Below are 18,738 nucleotides of genomic sequence, written 5' to 3' on the forward strand. Positions count from 1 at the left end.
GGGTCGTTTGTTTTTTTCTTGTAAATTTGTTTAAGTTCCCTGCAAATTCTGGATATTAGACCTTTATCAGATAGGTAGATTGCAAAAATGTTCTCCCATTCTGTAGGTTGCCATTTCACTCTGATGATAGTTTCTTTTGCTGTGCAGAAGCTCTTTAGTTTAATTAAATCTCATTTGTCAATGTTGGTTGTTGTCGCAATTGCTTTTTGTGTTTTAGTCATGAAGTCTTTGGTCATGCCTATGTCCTGAATGGTATTGTCTAGGTTTTCTTCTAGGGTTTCTATGGTTTTGGGTTTTACATTTAAGTCTTCAATCCATCTTGAGTTAATTTTTGTATAAGGAGTAAGGAAGGAGTCCAGTTTCTGTTTTCTGCATATGGCTCGTCATCACTGGTCATTAGAGAAAACAAATCAAAATCACAATGAGATACCATCTCATGCCAGTCAGAATGATGATTATTAAAAGTCAGGAAACAATAGATGATGGCGAGGCTGTGGTGAAATAGAAACACTTTACACTGTTGGTGGGAGTGTAAATTAGTTCAACCATTGTGGAAGACAGTGTGGCAATTCTTCAAGGATCTAGAACCAGAAATACCATTTGACCTAGCAGTCCCATTACTAGGTATATACGCAAAGGATTATAAATCATTCTACTATAAAGACACATGTACACATATGTTTATTGCAGCACTCTTTGCAATAGCAAAGACTTGGAACCATCCCAAATGCCCATCAATGATGGACTGGATAAATAAAATATGGCACATGTAAACCATGGAATACTATGCAGCCATAAAAAAAGAATGTGATCATGTCCTTTGCAGGGACATGGATGAAGTTGGAAGTCATCATTCTCAGCAAACTAACACAAGAACAGAAAACCGAACACCACATGTTCTCATTCATAAGTGGGAGTTGAACAACGAAAACACATGGACACAGGGAGGGGAACATCACACACTGAGGCCTCTCAGAGGGTGGAGGGCAAGATGTGGGAGAACATTAGGGCAAATACCTAATGCATTCAGGGCTTAAAACCTAGATGATGGGTTTATAGGTGCAGCAAACCACCATGGCACATGTGTACTTATATAACAAACCTGCACATTCTACACATGTATCCCAGAACTTAAAGTAAAAGAAAAAATCAAAACAAACAAACAAAAAGAAATGCAAATTCTATTGGATCAAGACCTACAGAATCAGAAACACTAGGGATGGAGCCCAGTGATGTGTTTTAAAAGCCCTCCATGTGATCCTGATGTCTGCTACATTAGAAAACAACTATTTAAATTATGCTGATGAGTGTAAGTTTTTTGATAACCATCTTGAAGAGCTCCTATTCCAGTGATTCATGGTAGACTCTCAGTGTTACCCTGAAAATGGAAGAGGCACTTAATTTGTAATGCAACAGTCTGTGATGTTTACTATTATATTTTAGTGTCTCTCTCTCTCTCTACTTTTTTTTTAACTGTCTGCTCAGGAATGAATAGTTGCCCTCACAGATTATTCATTTTCTTTTCCTTTGAGACTAGCTTTTCAGCTTTTCATTTAATATGAAAAAGGTCATCTTCAAAGAAAATGGTTGTTTGATGCTTCAGTTATTTAATTCTCTAACGAGTCACTGAGTAGCAAAGTTGGTTCATGCCAATCATTTATTTCCCATTAAAGAAGGAAAGTCACTTCATTGTCAATAATGATTAGTGAATTTTTCCTCTAGTCTCTACTTCAGGACCATTAAAAACTTCAGTGGCCAAAAGTTTGTTGTTTAAGACTTCTAAGTCGGCTTTGAGTCTGCTTAAGCAGCAAATTCATCCAAGGGCTCTGAACCTCTCAGCTTTGCCTAAGGTAATAGGTGAAAATGGGGGAAAATAAAATTCACAAAGAAAGTTGAAGTGTAACAGGTTTGGGGAGACAAATGGACTCAGATTGTGATGTGAATTCATATGTTTTATACACTCAATTATTTCTAATGTGTGAAATCCAGGGAAATTATGTGCTCCAGACTCAGCGAGATTCATGTGGTACAAACCTCTTTTGCATCTTGTCAGGTAAAAGATCTATGTGGTTTGAATAGCATCCTTGCATGTCAGTACATCTAGTCCTTGGGGAAGAGATTCCTCAGGATAGGGACACCAAACAATGGGTATGTGTTCTCTGGGGATGAGATAGGTGATTCTGGGTTAAAAACTGAAAACCCAGGGATCATTGAGATTTCAAGGAGGCTCCACATGGACCAGCATAGGGAGGTAGGGATGGCCATAGCATGCTGAGAGTCTACCAGGAATACAGAGAAATCTGGTAAGGCAGGAAGGAAGTGGACCTGCAGGGGAGCCAGGGGTCTGAATGACCAAAGGACCTCCTTAGGTAGCATCCCTTATTCATATGATTCTAATAGGTAGGTGGGTAGAATAATGCTTCTAGGATAGAATTGGACTGAGTGGTGTTAGCCACTACCTGAGCAGCTCTTTTCTGAGTACCTAACCACACCTGTTCAGCTTTGTCCTCCTCAGAAAGAGGCCCAGATAAAGGGGAGAATTCATCCCTAGAGCCCAGGTTCTGGGAGGCAGTCTATAAAAATTTGCATTTTGAAGTCCACAAACATTGACTGAATGCCCTCCTGGTGCCAAGCACCATGGAGATGCTAGGGATCAAGTAATTAGAGAGTTCCTGCCCTCAGGGGACTCCAGGCCTTATGAAAGTGATAGATATTTAAACACCTTATTATAATTCAGTCGAATGGTATCTTTAGGGACAGAGTGTTATGCAAGAATATAAATCAATTTTTTTCTGCCTGAAGAAGTCAGCTAAGTTTTCTTAGAAATGATAATATAGGTAGGCCAGGTAGTGAAGAGGGGCAAGGGCATGGCAGGTAAAAGGATGAATGTTTAAACAAGTATGGTGCTCTCAGGAAATGGCAAGCAGTCTGTTTCTGCAGCAGCATAAGATACCTGAGGGTGAGTGGTGGAGTTGAAGTTGGACAGATGGCATGGAATCAGATCATCAAGGACCTGCAGGGAGCAGAGCTTTAGTCAGAGGAGTCACATGATCAGATTTCTTTTAGAAAGATACATTCTGGCTCTTTTATGGAGGGTGGATTCCAGAGAACAGAGGCCAGACTCAGAGTAGAACCTTGTAAAAGTACGCTTGAAGCATGATTCAGGCCTAACTCAGGGCTATTGCTAAGCTGATGGAGAAGCCAGGTTGACTTTTTGAAGCTTGAATTTGTCATGTTGACTCCCTTTTTAGTCCTATCTCCACCTCTTTGGGGGCTTCTGTGGTTGATGCTCTTATAGTTGCTCTTGATAGAGGGAACAGAGAGAAGGTGGGCCAGCATTCTCTCATATTACATGGGCCTTTTTCCCTCTCATAGATTTTACCAAACTTTCCTCACAGTGTTAAACTAAACCCAATTACTAATATAAAGAATTTCATGTTAATATATTAGTAAATAAATTCTGTCTTTTGATACCATGTTTTGTGGCAGGTAATTATAGCTGAAGTGGCCTATATCAAATGTATTAATTCATTCATAAAACTTTCATTGATATTTGTGATGTGAAGGCACTATTAGCTTCACCGAAGGGTAACAAAAAAGCACTGAATATCATCCTCTGGCAGAAATTGCCAGGCCTGCTTTATTCTCTATAGCCACAAGTCAAGGAACTTTCTCAAAGCATTTGGTTCATTTATTCACTAATCCTTCAATTTATAAGTCAACAAATATTTGTTCAGCATTTACTATGTGAAGGCAAATTAATGGCATGAGGTGAGGAACACATTAGAGGTGGAGTAAAAATAGAACAGAAAGTTCAAAGTGGACTTCAAAGTTCTCAGAAATTCCCAAATTTAAAAATACTCTCAGAACTTTGGGCAACTTAATCTTTAATACTCTGACGACTTTTGTTATTAAAGAGCATCTTGGTTTAGGGAATAAAGTTTTAGCTTCTTTGATAACCTAGGAATCATATCTCTGTTTTCATGTTTCTCTGATAGTTACTTGAAACTTTGATCCCTGGACTCTTCAATGTGGAGCCATATTCACAGGTCACAGTAATTTTGAAAGATGAGCAAAGAAAGTGTTTTCCATTATCTATCTGTAGGCTTTTCTATTGCTTATAAAGAGACTAAATAGCATGGTTTTCTAGGCAAGTGTGATAGAAAATGTGGAGCCTAACTCCCCTCCCTCATCCTTTTGAAGGCCAATCTATGAATTTGTTTGAAAATTGTCCAATTTCAGAATTTAGCTAACTAATTGTGTAAATGACTAAGGGTCATTAGAGAGCATAGAAGTATTATTTGCCCAGGCATATTTTGACCTCTTCATTGACAGCCCTTCTTTTCATTGAAGAAAAATTCTTTCTCATTCTAGTCTTCTGCTCTTTTGTAGAAAGAGAACTTGCTGGGAGTTAGGTGACTTGACTTCTAATCTCAATTTTGTGGCTAACTAGTTGTAGGACTTTAGGCCAGAGGTTGTCAAACTATAGCCTGCAGGCCAAATCTTGACCACCATCTGTTTGGGAAAAAAAAGTTTTATTGGCGCACAGCTATGACTTTTTGTTTACTCATTGTTTACGAATGCTTTCTTGCTATAATACTGAGACGAATACTTCTGATAATACCATATGGCCCACAGAACCTCCAATATTTACTGCCTGGCCCTTTACAGAAAAGGTTTATCAACCTCATCTTTAGGCAAGTCACTCTATTACTTGAGCCTCATCTTTCCCATTTGTAGAATTGGGGAGTTGGACTAGGTTGTTCCCAGGGCTCATGTCCTCTTTACATTGTTACTCTAGAACTCTTCTTACAGAGCAGTGTCATCTCAGGTCAGTCATTTTATACTGGGACATAAACCTATTCATACTTTTATTCATTCAATTTACTAAGCTCCTAATACCAGAGTGGAACACAAAGTCTAAGAGCATCCCTGCCTTTAAGAAACTTATAATCTGGTTAGAAGATATAACTACAAGGTTTCAAACTTAAATTAAAATAGAAGGTAATAAGGCATAACATACCAAATTAAGTGATAATGTTTAAAAGATTTCAGAGGAGAAGTATCTTTATGGACTGACATGATTAGGGAAATATCTGTAGGGGAAAGTGAGATTTTGTATTTTTTTACAGTCATCTTCATAGCCCTGTAAAATACTGGATTCAATGTCCCTGTAAAGCAGTAGTTTTCAAATTTTAGGATACATAAAAATTACCTGAATTAGTAGGAAAAAAATGCAAATTCCTTACATCCAGCTTTCAAGATTCCAAGTAGATCTGGGGTACCGCTTATACATGAGTATTTTCACAAACACCGTGGATAATTCTGATACACATTCTGATAAGTCATTAAATATATTACTACCCAGGAATTTATGATGTTTGCTAGAGTTTTTGTGAACTGTAGTTATGTGTGACTAGAAGGAACTCCATTGTCCATGGAGTAAGTACTTCAGTGACTTTCTCTTTTTAGGAAATGTGAGATCTCTTAGGCCAAGAAGAACAACCTGAGGACTCTATTTCTGGAGGTAATTGAACTCCTTTAGCAAGTCCAGAGGAGAAATCTGAGATCGGTACGTCTTTTGTATCTATGATAGCTAAGGATACATCACTTGAAAGATTCACTGTACTTACTACTTCCTTCAGCATTTGACTCTTGGTCCTTGTGAGCTCCTTGTTCCTGCAAAGTTGACTGGGGTCACCATAGTCGGTCAAAAAATCCATCAATGACAGAGATAGGGAATCTCCAATCTCTATCCCAAGACATGTTCTCAATGACTTGAGCACATCAACAGAAGCTCCAGATGCAGAAGAGAGATTTTATCTATGGGAAAATGACCCTTTGAAAAGAAGTGTGAAATCATCAAAAAAGCCATTGGAGGGGACACCTGAGAGTCATGTGGCTGAGGTTTCACAAGATCCCACCATGCTTCCAGTCCAGAGGAGAAATCTAGACCCACTCCCCAAAAAGTATAGGCATCATAAGAAGGCCACAAGGACAAAAAGAAGGAGGAAGGAGAAGATGGAGGCCAAGTGCCCCCCGTTCCTCCAACACCTTCAACAACACCACAAAGTGAAGAAGATGAGGCTGTAGACAAAAAGCCAACTCTACTCAGTGCCCAGGAAGATAATCCTGACCTTCTCCATGAAGTAGGGGTGGCAAAATCCTGGGATTGTCACTCTTCCATAGGAAAAATAGTGACAGCTCTTTACCTGGAGTAGGAAGAATTGGGGGTAAGGAGCTTGAGAAACAAACTGGGATCATTAGTCCCAGACAGAACATACAAGAATTGGTGGCCTGGCACGGTAGCTCATGCCTGTAATTCCAGCACTTTGGGAGGCCGAGGTGGGTAGATCATGAGGTCAGGAGATTGAGACCATCCTGGCTAACATGGTGAAGCTCTGTCTCTACTAAAAATACAAAAAATTAGCCGGGCGTAGTGGCAGGCGCCTGTAGTACCAGCTATTCAGGAGGCTGAGGTAGGAGAATTGCTTGAACTTGGGAGGCAGAGCTTGCAGTGAGCCGAGACTGCACCACTGCACTCCAGCCTGGGTGACAGAGCGAGACTCCCTCTCAAAAAAAAAAAAAGAAAAAAAGGCTTGGCTCAGAGAGTCATGTTGTTTTTCCTTTTTGCACATGGTTGCTGTCTTTGAGGGCTTTGAACTTATTTATTTTACTTACAGGACAGATTACAGTGTCTGCAGGAAGAGGGTTCCAGTGTGATGCATCAGGAATGTCAGCTCGAGTCCTGAGAGCTCTCAGTGGCTCAGAAGCCCAGGCCCTCTTCTCCTGCAGTGACATTCTCAGCATAACCACCACTCTGCTTTGGCAGTTTCCTAAGCTGTGTCTGTCAGACCTTCTCAAGGTCTAGAAGCAGAAGGCACCCAGAAGAAAGGGTAACAACCAGGCTGAGGCAGGAGGTGATGCTGAGGTCCTGAGACCTGGCCAGGCAAAATCAGAGTTGAGCCTCAGCAAAACGTGTAGCCACTTGAAATTGATAGAGCCTTCCTTTGTGTTTAGTTTTATGGTTCTCTCTGTATGTCATTGTTCCTCTTAGTTGAGTTTTTGCCTGTCAAGGAGATAGAGAACTGCTTTTATGCTGAGATCCTCAAGCCAAAACCCATAGTAAAAGCAAAGCAAAACTTTGAGGCTTTCAACTTTTACTCAGTGGTGGAATTACTTCCTACTTCCTTCCTATTAGGTTGAAGGTGTGATTCTCTCTGGAGAAGATTGTTCCCAAAATTCATGTGTGTTTCACTCAGGATTGAAGTGATACAATTTCATCATTTTCAGTAGTGTTTCCTGATACCAACAACCAAATGGAGACCTTTCATGTCCAACTCCTTTCATTTTCTCTTACCTTCGACTACAGATTCATTTTATATTCTTCTTCACTATTTTGTTGAAATTCTGCCACTTTTTTTTTTTTTTTTTAATTGAGATGGAGTCTCGCTCTGTTGCCCAGGCTGGAGTACAGTGGTATGATCTTGGCTGACTGCAAGCTCTGCCTCCCAGGTTCAAGCAATTCTCCTGCCTCAGCCTCCCGAGTAGCTGGGACTACAGGCGAGTGCTACCACACCCAGCTAATTTTTGTACTTTTAGTAGAGAGGGGGTTTCACCGTGTTGGCCAGAATGGTCTCGATCTCTTGACCTCAGGATCTGCCTGCCTCGGCCTCCCAAAGTTCTGGGATTACAGGCGTGAGCCACCACGCCTGGCCAATTCTGCCACTTTCTAACTTGAATAAGCCTCAGGATGTCCTGGTTGCTACACAGCTCTCACTTCCTCCATCTCTAACCAATATTTGGTTTCTTTTTTGTCACTTGGTAGTAAGGTACCTAGCTCTCCCTTCTAAAATGTACCTTTGGTGTTCTGTAGCCATCTGTATTGAAAGCATAGTCACACAAGGTAATGTTTCTTCCTTGTCATTCTGTAGTCAGACTTTCACAGAATCCTGAGTTCTTCTGAGAATCCTAAACAAGATAAGTTCTTTAAGAAAAGTTCAAGATCATTTCATTTCCCTCTTGTTCTGGTATGCTAGGTTAATCCTTTTCCCAGGATGTAAGAGTTTAAATTAATCTTACACCTTCTTTTGAGGGAGTATGTTTAAGAAGAGTTGAGGAGTTTCCCTGTAGCTTTATTACTTGTTGTTATTTCCTAATTGTCCCAGTTTCCCAATTCATGTAAGAATAATAAATAGAAATGCAAATATAAATAAATGTGCAAAGTATCTACATAAGAAAGAAATAATATAACTAATTTTCTTTTTTCCTTAGCACTGACTCTGATGATTACTATACGAAAATTGGAAATGTGACCAGTATGTTGGTTCTTTTCATGCCTAGAACAAGGCTTTGTACTGTTGGAAGAATACAGGTTTCAGATAAGGAAAGATCTACACAAGCACTTAGTTTTGAAACTTTTCTGCTCCCATGTGTCTTGACCCCTTACTCATAACCAAGAGAAGGGGAGTTTACATCTCCTCTGATGCATTCATAAAGGAGAAAGTATATGTTTCCAGGTTTCAAAGATTGTGTTGCTGTAGTGGGGAAGGGAATAGAATGACTTGCAAGAGTGGTGGCAAATATCCTCAAGGATGCTTTGGAGGTAACAGGTTACAACCACATTTGAAGAAGTTTCATGGTTTGGTGAGGATTTCAAATTAGAATTAGAGAAATTTTGCAAAATGTCATAGTACTTAGAGTAAAATAGGACACCTTTCTAAAGTCAGTCATGCTTTGATACTTTTAGTTGTCTAAAAAGTGGTTGGTTTCTCATTTTAAACAGTATTGAGTTTTCTTGAGTTAATTGACCATGATAAATGGGTTTTAGTACATAAAATTTCAAATTATCCAAACTATATCTATATTTACATACATATTTTCTCCATTTAATACAAGAAGCACACTCCCAAGTAAGGCATAATGTATGAAAGTCCTGAGTCATAGAGCCTGTTATTAAAAGCTCACCAGAATGCAGATATTAGTGTTGCTATTATATTTTATTATTGTTATTATTTATCATAATAAGTGTTTCAGGTTAGTTGTTCTATCATAGAAAAACTATTAGTGGGAACCTAGTTAGCCATATCTTCAGCCCCATCTACAATACTGATTTTCACATAAAAGTTATTTGCTACAAATTTGGTACATAGGTTTAAAATAAGGAAAGATCTATATAAGCACTTAGTTTTGAAATTTTTCTGCTCTGTGTCTTGACCCTTTACTCACAAACAAGAGAAAGGGTGTTTCTTTCTTTTTTTTTTTTTTTCTGAGGCGGAGTCTCGCTCTGTCACCCAGTCTGGAGTGCAGTGGCCAGATCTCAGCTCACTGCAAGCTCCGCCTCCCGGGTTCACGCCATTCTCCTGCCTCAGCCTCCCGAGTAGCTGGAACTACAGGCGCTCGCCACCTCGCCCGGCTAGTTTTTTGTATTTTTTTTTAGTAGAGACGGGGTTTCACCAGGTTAGCCAGGATGGTCTCGATCTCCTGACCTCGTGATCCGCCCGTCTCGGCCTCCCAAAATGCTGGGATTACAGGCTTGAGCCACCGCGCCCGGCCAAGAAAGGGTGTTTCTATCTCCTCTGATGCAGTTTGTAAATGGGAAAGTGTATGTTTCTGTGTTTCAAATTTTGTGTTGCTGTCTTTATGGTTTGAATTACTAAACATGATTTATGACTTAATAGAGCTGCTTTTGAAAAATACACTTAGAAAAATAGTATAGCTGTTTCAAAGCAAAAACAAATTTAAAAATAAAACTTGCTGCTATTGATGATAGAGCTTATTAGTCATTTAAAAAAACTGTTTCCCCTGCAAAGTGGATAAACAGTTTTGCACATGTATTATAAACATACATAATTGACAAGTATAGAAGTGATCGTATTTAATGTATTTAGTTCTCTTTTTTATCCCCACGGGAACTTAGAGAACTAGGTAGGTATCAGATGTTACTGTACTCGTTGCTACAGGTTGATTAAGCTGAGATTAAACAGGTCAATAAAACTTTTCCAGCAATTTTTCTAGATCACTTGTTTTGTTTGAAAAAGAATTATAATACAAGTTTTTAAACCAAATTATCGAACTAGTAGTTTTGTGCTTTTGTCTTGTAAATGAGATTTTTTTGCTCTGGGTTCTTGTCCCAACATTCAGTATCAAAACATTTCCTACTGACTATTTTGTTTTTGTCAACTTATTCTCATATTAGTGTCCAAATTCCAACTAATGCCTTTATTACTCACTGGGAAAATTTTAACATGAAAAAACCCTGACTAATGTAAAATTATACCCCCCAAATAAACCAATAAAAAGGGTTTACTTATTACCTGAATTTTGACAGAAATAGTAGAAAGTATCTAGTCCTTTCCTCTTATTTATCAGAGGAACCTGAAGCAGAGAAATTGAATAGCTCTCTCAAAGTGACACAGTTGGTTAGTGACAAAGCTAAAATAAATAATAGCTACCATTAGATTAAATCTTGTGCTTATTCACACATCAGTCATCTTCAGGCAATCTGCATAGGGTTAAAATGATAGTTTAAGTTCAGAAAGGTCCCAGGACTGGCAAGTCTTGATGCAGAATCCAAACCTAGGTCTGTTAGTCTCTGAAGCCAATACTTATTACATTGTGCCTCTCAGTATTATAATATAAAATGCCTGTTACAAGTCTAACTGTAATATTAAGAATAAATAATTTCTCTTATTTGCCAAAATTTAGATTTTAGCTTTAGCACATATACAATAAAAAGGTTCTAATTTTTAAAAAGTCCAATTAAAAAGACTATTTATTTGGGTAACATTTCTGTATTGAGCTGTAAATAATAAAATAGAACCTAAGGGATTGATAAAAGAAAACTTCAGTGTAATATAAATAAACTTTTAATCATTACAACCAATTAAACTGAGACAATTACTTAACTGAAAAGTGATTAAGGAAGAAGGAATAGCACATAATCAAAGCAGGGTCAGACTTGACACGGTCACAAGACAAGGCACAACAAAGTCGAATTAGGCTCCATAGAAAGCTAATGGACTTAAAGGCATTTCTAAAATGTTTTCAGGTAAAGAGTTTGAGACTTGGGTAGCAGAAAGACAGGCTCTTCACCATAACCCAGTGACCCTTGAAATAAGTAAGTATACTCCTGCTAATGAACTCCAGGCTTTACATAGGAAATTTGAATTTTCTCACGCTTCAAAACATTCTTTTCATTCTGATATGACAAGGCCTTTTTCAAGACAGAATAAAAGAACAACAGAACTGGAAGATTCAAACCACTTGGCTGTATGATCAAGGGATTTGGTTCTTCATTTTTGCAGATTCAAGACACGAGGACAAGTGCCGTTGTATGTGGGAGAGCAGATTGGTGCAGATTTCTTGAACTATTTTCTGACAGCTATAAAGAATGATAGCCCTGCCCCCAGACTGGAACCTTTGTGATGGACTGTCTCAGACACAGATATAGTTATCACCCTCCCAGTTCACAGTGCTCATCTAGAGAAGGGCTTTGACTATGATCCTTGGTTCTCCCATCCCACAACACCTTGTGCCTTAGAGTTAGTCCTGCAGTTGGTGACAGGGCCATGATGGCTGTTTTAATAGGATTTTCAATACTCTACATAAAAAGATAAACTTCAAAACAAATGACAACATTCTTTACACAAATTGCATAATTTTAAATGAATTCAACATTCTGCGATTCTATTACAAATGATTTCTAACGTGAACTTCACTTATTTTCTAGTTGTAATCACCATTCTGATTCTAGAATGCCTGTGAAAGTACTCAGTACTGGATCCTTATGATGGTAACTCTTCTGGTGGCTGACACAAAACATCCATTCACAAAAGAGTGATGAAACAGCAATTGAGATTTTTAATAACTACTGTGAGAAATATTCCTTTATATTTCTCCTTTTATTTGGAAGAAATAATTAAAATCCCTTGAAAAGTTTTTAAAAACACACACACATTTCAACCAGTATGTAGTACTAAAACTTCTTGGCCAGCGATGCTCAAAAATAATCTCTGGCTAAAATTTATATACAAACAATAATAGATTAAAAAATAGAAGAGTAATCATGTAACCTCCTCTCTAAAAGCTACCATTCACCTTAATTTAAAATGTAGTCTCATATTAAAGTTAAAATTATGAAGTAAAGGTCTAAATCCAATTATATAAATTATCTAATCCTAAATATTTCACAGTAAGTACTTACATAATAAGTACTTGTGAAATATCTGCCTAAGTCTGGACTTAAAAAGCAGATATTAGCTCATAGTTTTGCCATTTACTACTCTGTAACTTTGGCTATTTATTTAAACTCATTTATCTCTAGTTTTCTCTTCTAAAAAAAGAAGGGTATTAGCATATCAGGTGGTTTTTCTGAGAATCGTATGAGATAATATCTCTGAAAGAGCCTAGTGGCTGTTTTATAGTAGAAAGCTTTTGCCATTATAATGTCTATTGAATTCCTATAAAGCAAAACGTAAACTCTACTAAGTGCTACAGGAGGGTAAGCTACTCATCTAAATTCTTATCTGAAAGGAAAGGAAATTTGTATCTCGGGAAATAATGTGCAGGCAAATAGATTTAATATGTGTTTGTTCCCAGTTTGTGTGTACCTAGAAAAATATTTTACCCCAGAATTAGACAAGCCAAAAACCCTTTATTGTTGCAACCTGTGAAATCCATATTAGTTGGGCCTTTGTCTTCATTTTTTTTGAGGCAGAGTCTTGCTCTGCTGCCCAGGCTGGAGTGCAGTGGAGGATCTCTGCTCACTGCAAGCTCCGCCTTCCGGGTTCACGCCATTCTCCTGCCTCAGCCTCCGGAGTAGCTGGGACTACAGGTGCCCGCGACCACGCCCGGCTGATTTTTTGTCGGCGTGAACCCGGAAGGCGTTAGCCAGGGGTTAGCCAGCATATTAGCCAGGATGGTCTCGATCTGCTGACCTCGTGATCCGCCCACCTCAGCCTCGCAAAGTGCTGGGATTACAGGCGTGAGCCACCGCGCCTGGCTGTCCTTATTGTTTTCTAAAAAGACTTAATTGTAAAGACAGTTTATTCAATGGCTGTCATAATCTAATGATTATTTTTTCTGCTTCAACCCTCTTGAATGATAGGAGCTATTCTATCAATAGCAATACTTTCAGTATGTCAATGATTATTAATGAAATGAGGATAGAAGGACCTCTAAGATATATTAGATTTTTGAAAAAATTTTCATTGGAAAATCTCCCCTATATTCTAATATTCCCCTTTTTCATTTCTTCTGTCCACCTGTTGAATTTTACACCAAGACTGACTATGTAAGGGACCGTAAAATTTTATGATCTGGAATTTTATTCTGTTCCACTCAAGAGGCAGTTATGGAACATCTGTGCCTAAACTGAAGCTATTTTATCTCAAAGTCAAAGAAAGTAAGCATAAATAAAAAGTAGAAGAACATGTCTGTACTGTTAAATAATATACAATGTGTTCAGAGAAAATAAGGCAATCACTTATATAATGACCACTGAACAACCGCAAAGGTATCCAAAGGAGCTCAAGAGAATGTTATACAATGTGAGTAAGAACTGATGGAATGTCTTGAAAAGGAAGGATTATTGCAAGGTAGAATATATAGGATGGTTTCTCTGAATAGGTAACTTTCGAGCTGGACCTTGAAGGAAAAGAGTATGGTATAGATTTATCCAATCCCACATGCAAAGAGGATAAAACCACTTTACTGGGCAGAGTCGTTTTGGAGGCTAGTCAAACCAAAGCACAACTGTGAACCAGATCCAGGACATAAAGCTGATAGAAATTGTGAAACCATTATGGACAGGTTTGCCTAAGTGAGGAGCAGAAGAGAGAGCTAGAAAGTTAGGGTCTGAATAAAGGCAGAAATGGTTTAAAGGCATTCACAAAGGCTGAAATAAAGAGAGGGCCCAGGACTTTTATCTGAACAAGAGAAAGGTCTATGGGGTGCTGGCCATGAAATGGTTTTGGTGGAGAGGTCCCTTCCAAATGAAAAATAGGGTGGGCAATATTAAAGGACATGAAAGCAAATAATGTAGATGAAGAGCATTACGTACAGATGTAGCAATTTCCGTCATATATTGAAGGCGTGCAATAGCATAGAAATGTATAGTGGGAGTAACAAGAAATAAGTTAGGGGCCAGTTGAATTGGATACTTGAATTCCCTACTTGGCTTTGATTTTATAGATGAAAAGGAGCCACTGTAGATTCTCAATCTTCTCTAAGAAGATAACATTGCCCAAGTTAGTAAGCTCAAGAAGGAACGAGTGTAGGAGAGATGTGCAAGGGCATAGACCTAGATTCAATACTGACCTCTAGGAATATGTTGTTTGGTTAGCTGCCTTTCACTGCATGTGACCTAGATGATTGCCTCTTTTTCACCACTTGCTTGTAACTAGTATATTTTTGTAAGAATAGTGGATAAAACTAAAGGAACAATTACCAAACAAACAAACAAACAAAAAAACCCCTTATGTGTAAGCACACAGTATTTTGTATTTTTAAGACTGTGGAAAATTATGACCTCTTGACTTATGGTTTTACATTTTACATTAGTCAAATGAAACATAAAAATTAAATGTGATACATTTGTTGGAAAGTTCCAAATATTTATTCTTCCATAAGACAACAGAGCAATATAACTTAGTATTTGAGAATGCATCTGCAGATAGTTTCTGGGTCCAATCCTGGCTTTATCACTTAATATCTACCTTAAACAGAACTACCTTTTCCATGCTTTAGTTTGCTCGTCTGAAAAATAGGAATAGTTATACCTATCTTACAGGGCTTTGGTGAGAATTAAATGAGATAACACATTTTTAAAACTTAGAATGGAGATTAGCATAAAGAGTGTCAGCTCAACAAATACTCATCTGTTATCATCATACAGGCAAGATTTTTTTTTAAAAAAAAATACTTATTTGTGTGAGGAGAGGTTGTAAAGTCTCCAAGGGGAAGGTTGCATGAAGTACATGAGAAGACTGACCCTAAATGTAGGGGCTCCCAGAGTCACTAAATATTCTGAACATGGCTCAGAGATGGTAGAATCAACAAACCTAAAGGGATTCTATGTGGTAAAACATAAGTTATCTCAGTAAGCAGAACCCCAGTTATTTTATGACCATAGGGCATTTTTTTTGTTGTTGTGGTTGTTGTTTTTTTGAGATGGAGTGTCACTCTATCTCCCAGGTTGCCCTGTAGTGTGCAATTTTGGCTCACTGCAACCTCGACCTCCCCAGGCTCAGGTGATCTTCCCACCTCAGCCTCTTGTGTAGCTGAGACTAATTTTTCTATTTTTTGTAGAGACCATGTCTCACCGTGTCGCCCAGGCTGGTCTCAAACTCCTGGGCTCAAGTGATCTGCCTTCCTTGGCCTCCCAAAGTGCTAAGATTATAGGCATGAGCCGCCACACTGGGCCTTATGGGGCATGTTCTTAATACCTAATTGTGAAGGAGTCCAACTCACCTATTCATACCCAGTGGTTAGCATAGTGTCAACCACAGTAAGTACATAACAACGTTTCAGTAAATGTCTGTTAAGTGAATGAGTAAATGATTCAGTGAAGAAAAGAATTCCAGTATGTAAACAATTAGATGTATCACTCATAGAAACAACAATTTATTTCATCCAAAGACAGCTTTTGCAGTCTTTGGCATTGAAGATAACTCTGATTGTGACACATTGGGGGAGATCCCCCAAAGAGATTGAGTATGAATTACTCATCAGTTAAATGGGATTGAATGAGATCAGCATTGGGCTGATTTTAGAAAATAAATTCAGAGCTGCTATATTCAGTGATTAAGAAGAAGTAATGCAGTCCTCTTTTTAGTCCTCTCAGTAGTTTGCTTTAAAATGCACACAGGTGCACAGACAGACAGACAAACATACATGCACAGGCACAAATACAAAAATATATCACAGTTAAAATATCCATTTATTAATTTTTGTTTAAGTGCTACACAGCAATCCACCTTAAAAATTAGTAGCTTAAAACCATGACAATCATTTATTTAACATATGACTCTTCAATTTGGTTGAAAAGACTATCTGTGCTCCATGTAGCATCAGCTAAGCTGGCTAGAATTTTGACTGCAGGTTTCACTTTCAAGATGGCACAGTCACATAATTGGCAACTTAGTGCTTGCCGTTGGCTGGAAGCAAAGCTGGGCTGTAGGCCAGGGTCCTCAGTTCCTGTCTACATGGGCCTTTACAGACTGGTTGGCTTCCTTTCACAGCATGGTGGCAGTGTTCCAAGGATGAGCTTCCCAAGAGAAACAGGTGTAAGCTAGATTTTATGATCTAGTCTTAGAAAGCACCTATACTCAATTCTGCTATAGTCACAGGCCACCCATCTTCAAGGGGAACCTCTCCCCGATCACTCCAGCCTTTATCTCTATGGGATGACTGTCGGTGTCACCATATTAGTCTGTTTTCATGCTGCTGAAAAAGACATACCCGAGACTGGGAAGGAAGAGAAGTTTAATTGGACGTACAGTTCCACATAGCTGGGGAGGCCTCAGAATTACGGCAAGAGGCAAAAGGCACTTCTAACATGGTGACAGCAAGAGAAAAAATGAGAGGGATGCAAAAGTGGAAACCCCTGATAAAACCATCAGACCTCATGAGACTTATTCACTACCAGGAGAACAGTATGGGGGAAACTGCCCCCATGATTCAAATTATCTCCCACTGGGCCCCTCTCACAACATGTAGGAATTAAGGGAATACAGTTCAAGATGAGATTTTGGTCAGGACACAGAGTCAAACCGTATCCGTCACATTGTTAGAAGAGCGCGTGGGGTGGGAGATCTTGTGGCTGTCTTGGATAATACAATCTGCCACAGTGAGCTCTACATTTTTGGACACTATTTAAAGGAATTTTTAATTCAGTCACCTCTGAGTTCCCGAAAGTGACCAGACTATTGTGGTATGTAGGAAATCTTTTCAGAAAGAAACACATTCCAAGGGAGGAAATATTTCTGTGGAGATTTCAACTAGATATAAAAGGCGCCATGAATAGAATAAAGGGATGGGGCATTCGCTGACAGATAATTTAACAAGAAGAACTGAGGGTAAACAATTTAAAAACTGAAGTTAGGAAACCCCCTCGCCCTGCTGATGTCAATGAAAGGGAATATTATAAGCAGCCGAGGACCTGCCGCCATGGGTCTTTTGAGACACCATAGAGTGCACATTGCTAAATCTAGCTTTTCCTTTTCTGTGACTAAACATTTTCCATGAAGACTGGAGGCTCAGAAAAATCTTATGACAGGAATCTGACCCACCAAATTGAAAGCAGACAGGAAAATCATAGGTAAATGTATATCTAAAGTATGTATCAACATTCTTATTTAGTAAATATTTATTTAGCTCTTGCAGGTGAAATATAAATAATCACTGGAGTATTCCTTCAAGGCCTGTTAGAGCTCAGCCAAAAACAGTGATCAGCAAATCAAATGCCAGAAGCTTTGACCCTTCTGCCAGAGGAGAGCCATTTAAATGGGCTTTTAAAGGATCTATTTTAGGACTTTGTGTGGAAACCCGGCAAAATCAGTTTGCTGAAATCTATACCAGTTGGCCCAGGTGGCTTTTGCTAGTCTCTGCCTGCATCTGTTTTATTCACAAGTGCACTGCTATTGATTTGTATAATGAGGCGATAGCATACAAGTGATAGCTTCCCCAAAAGCCATATCCTTTCTCTGTCTAGGATTTGGAGCAGGAAAGAGACCATAAACAATACATTTTCTTCCTCAAAATATATTTGTCACTTTCAGCTTGCTTTCTTCCATGCCAAGAAGACTATCAAAGGCAAGTTATAATTGAACATGACAATGTTTTTCTCTTTCTTATGGAATGTTAACTTGGCAGACAGAATGTGCCCTGGCAGAAGAAAAAATTAATTGTGTTTGATCTCTCACTTTACTGACCTCCAAGAAGTATTCTTGTCATTTGTTTTCCACCGTTGTATTAACTGATCTAATATGCTTCAGTAATTTTCTTTTGTTTAATCATTTAGATTCCTGATGAAGAACCAGGGTAGTTAAATGATGATGCATTTGTAAAAGTCATGTGTACTCTGTATCTGACCACTGTCGTCAGGATGGGGAATCTCTGGTACCTCAAGGGAAAATGCTAGACCTGAAGAATTAGAAACATACATAAAAGAAGGATTTTTATCTCTTTATGTGGGCACTTCTTAGAATGGATCTGTGGGTGCATTTGCCTAGGAGAGCTGAGGTAGAAACAGGATCATATGACTGTCAATGTTATTTAAGCCTTCTTACCATTTACTGATTTGTATCTGATAATTTATTGAGTCTCGACAACTTCATGTACGGGATTAAAGACATTGCCTTGATCACAGAACCTAAATTTCAACACCCTCTGAGGCTGCCAGGGCATAAAAATTGTGCGACTGCGTTAACTGCTAAGGTTACTCTCCCTGACACTAGGCAGAGATTGAAAACAAACTTGGAGTTTTTATTTCATCTCCTTTAGTGAAGACAGTCCATAAGGTTGAAAATTGTACATTTTTTGTGAGTAACACAAGTCCTTTAACCTATGACCTGTAACTGATTGCATGCACTTAATATTGTGCTTGGAAGCATGTTCCAAAAGGAGTTATTTTGAAGCTCGGTGTTCTCTCTTCTTCAAGTTTAATTCTTTTTCTATTCCAAGTTCCATTTGTGTTTTCAAATGACTACCTTTGCTTTCAGAAAAGTCATTCTTAGA

The 18,738-nt window shown here is 38.5% G+C and overlaps 1 long non-coding RNA gene and 1 pseudogene across 1 annotated transcript in view; both read left to right on the top strand.

The window, feature by feature from the left end:
- LOC117083551 overlaps positions 1-18,738 on the top strand; it is a 192,617-nt gene that overhangs the window by 164,592 nt on the left and 9,287 nt on the right. The window lies entirely within an intron of this gene.
- On the top strand, positions 5,623-7,252 carry LOC117083550 (annotated as a pseudogene).

The sequence above is a fragment of the Trachypithecus francoisi genome, unplaced genomic scaffold, assembly GCF_009764315.1.
Source record: "Trachypithecus francoisi isolate TF-2019V2 unplaced genomic scaffold, Tfra_2.0 Lachesis_group0, whole genome shotgun sequence".
NCBI lineage: Eukaryota > Metazoa > Chordata > Mammalia > Primates > Cercopithecidae > Trachypithecus > Trachypithecus francoisi.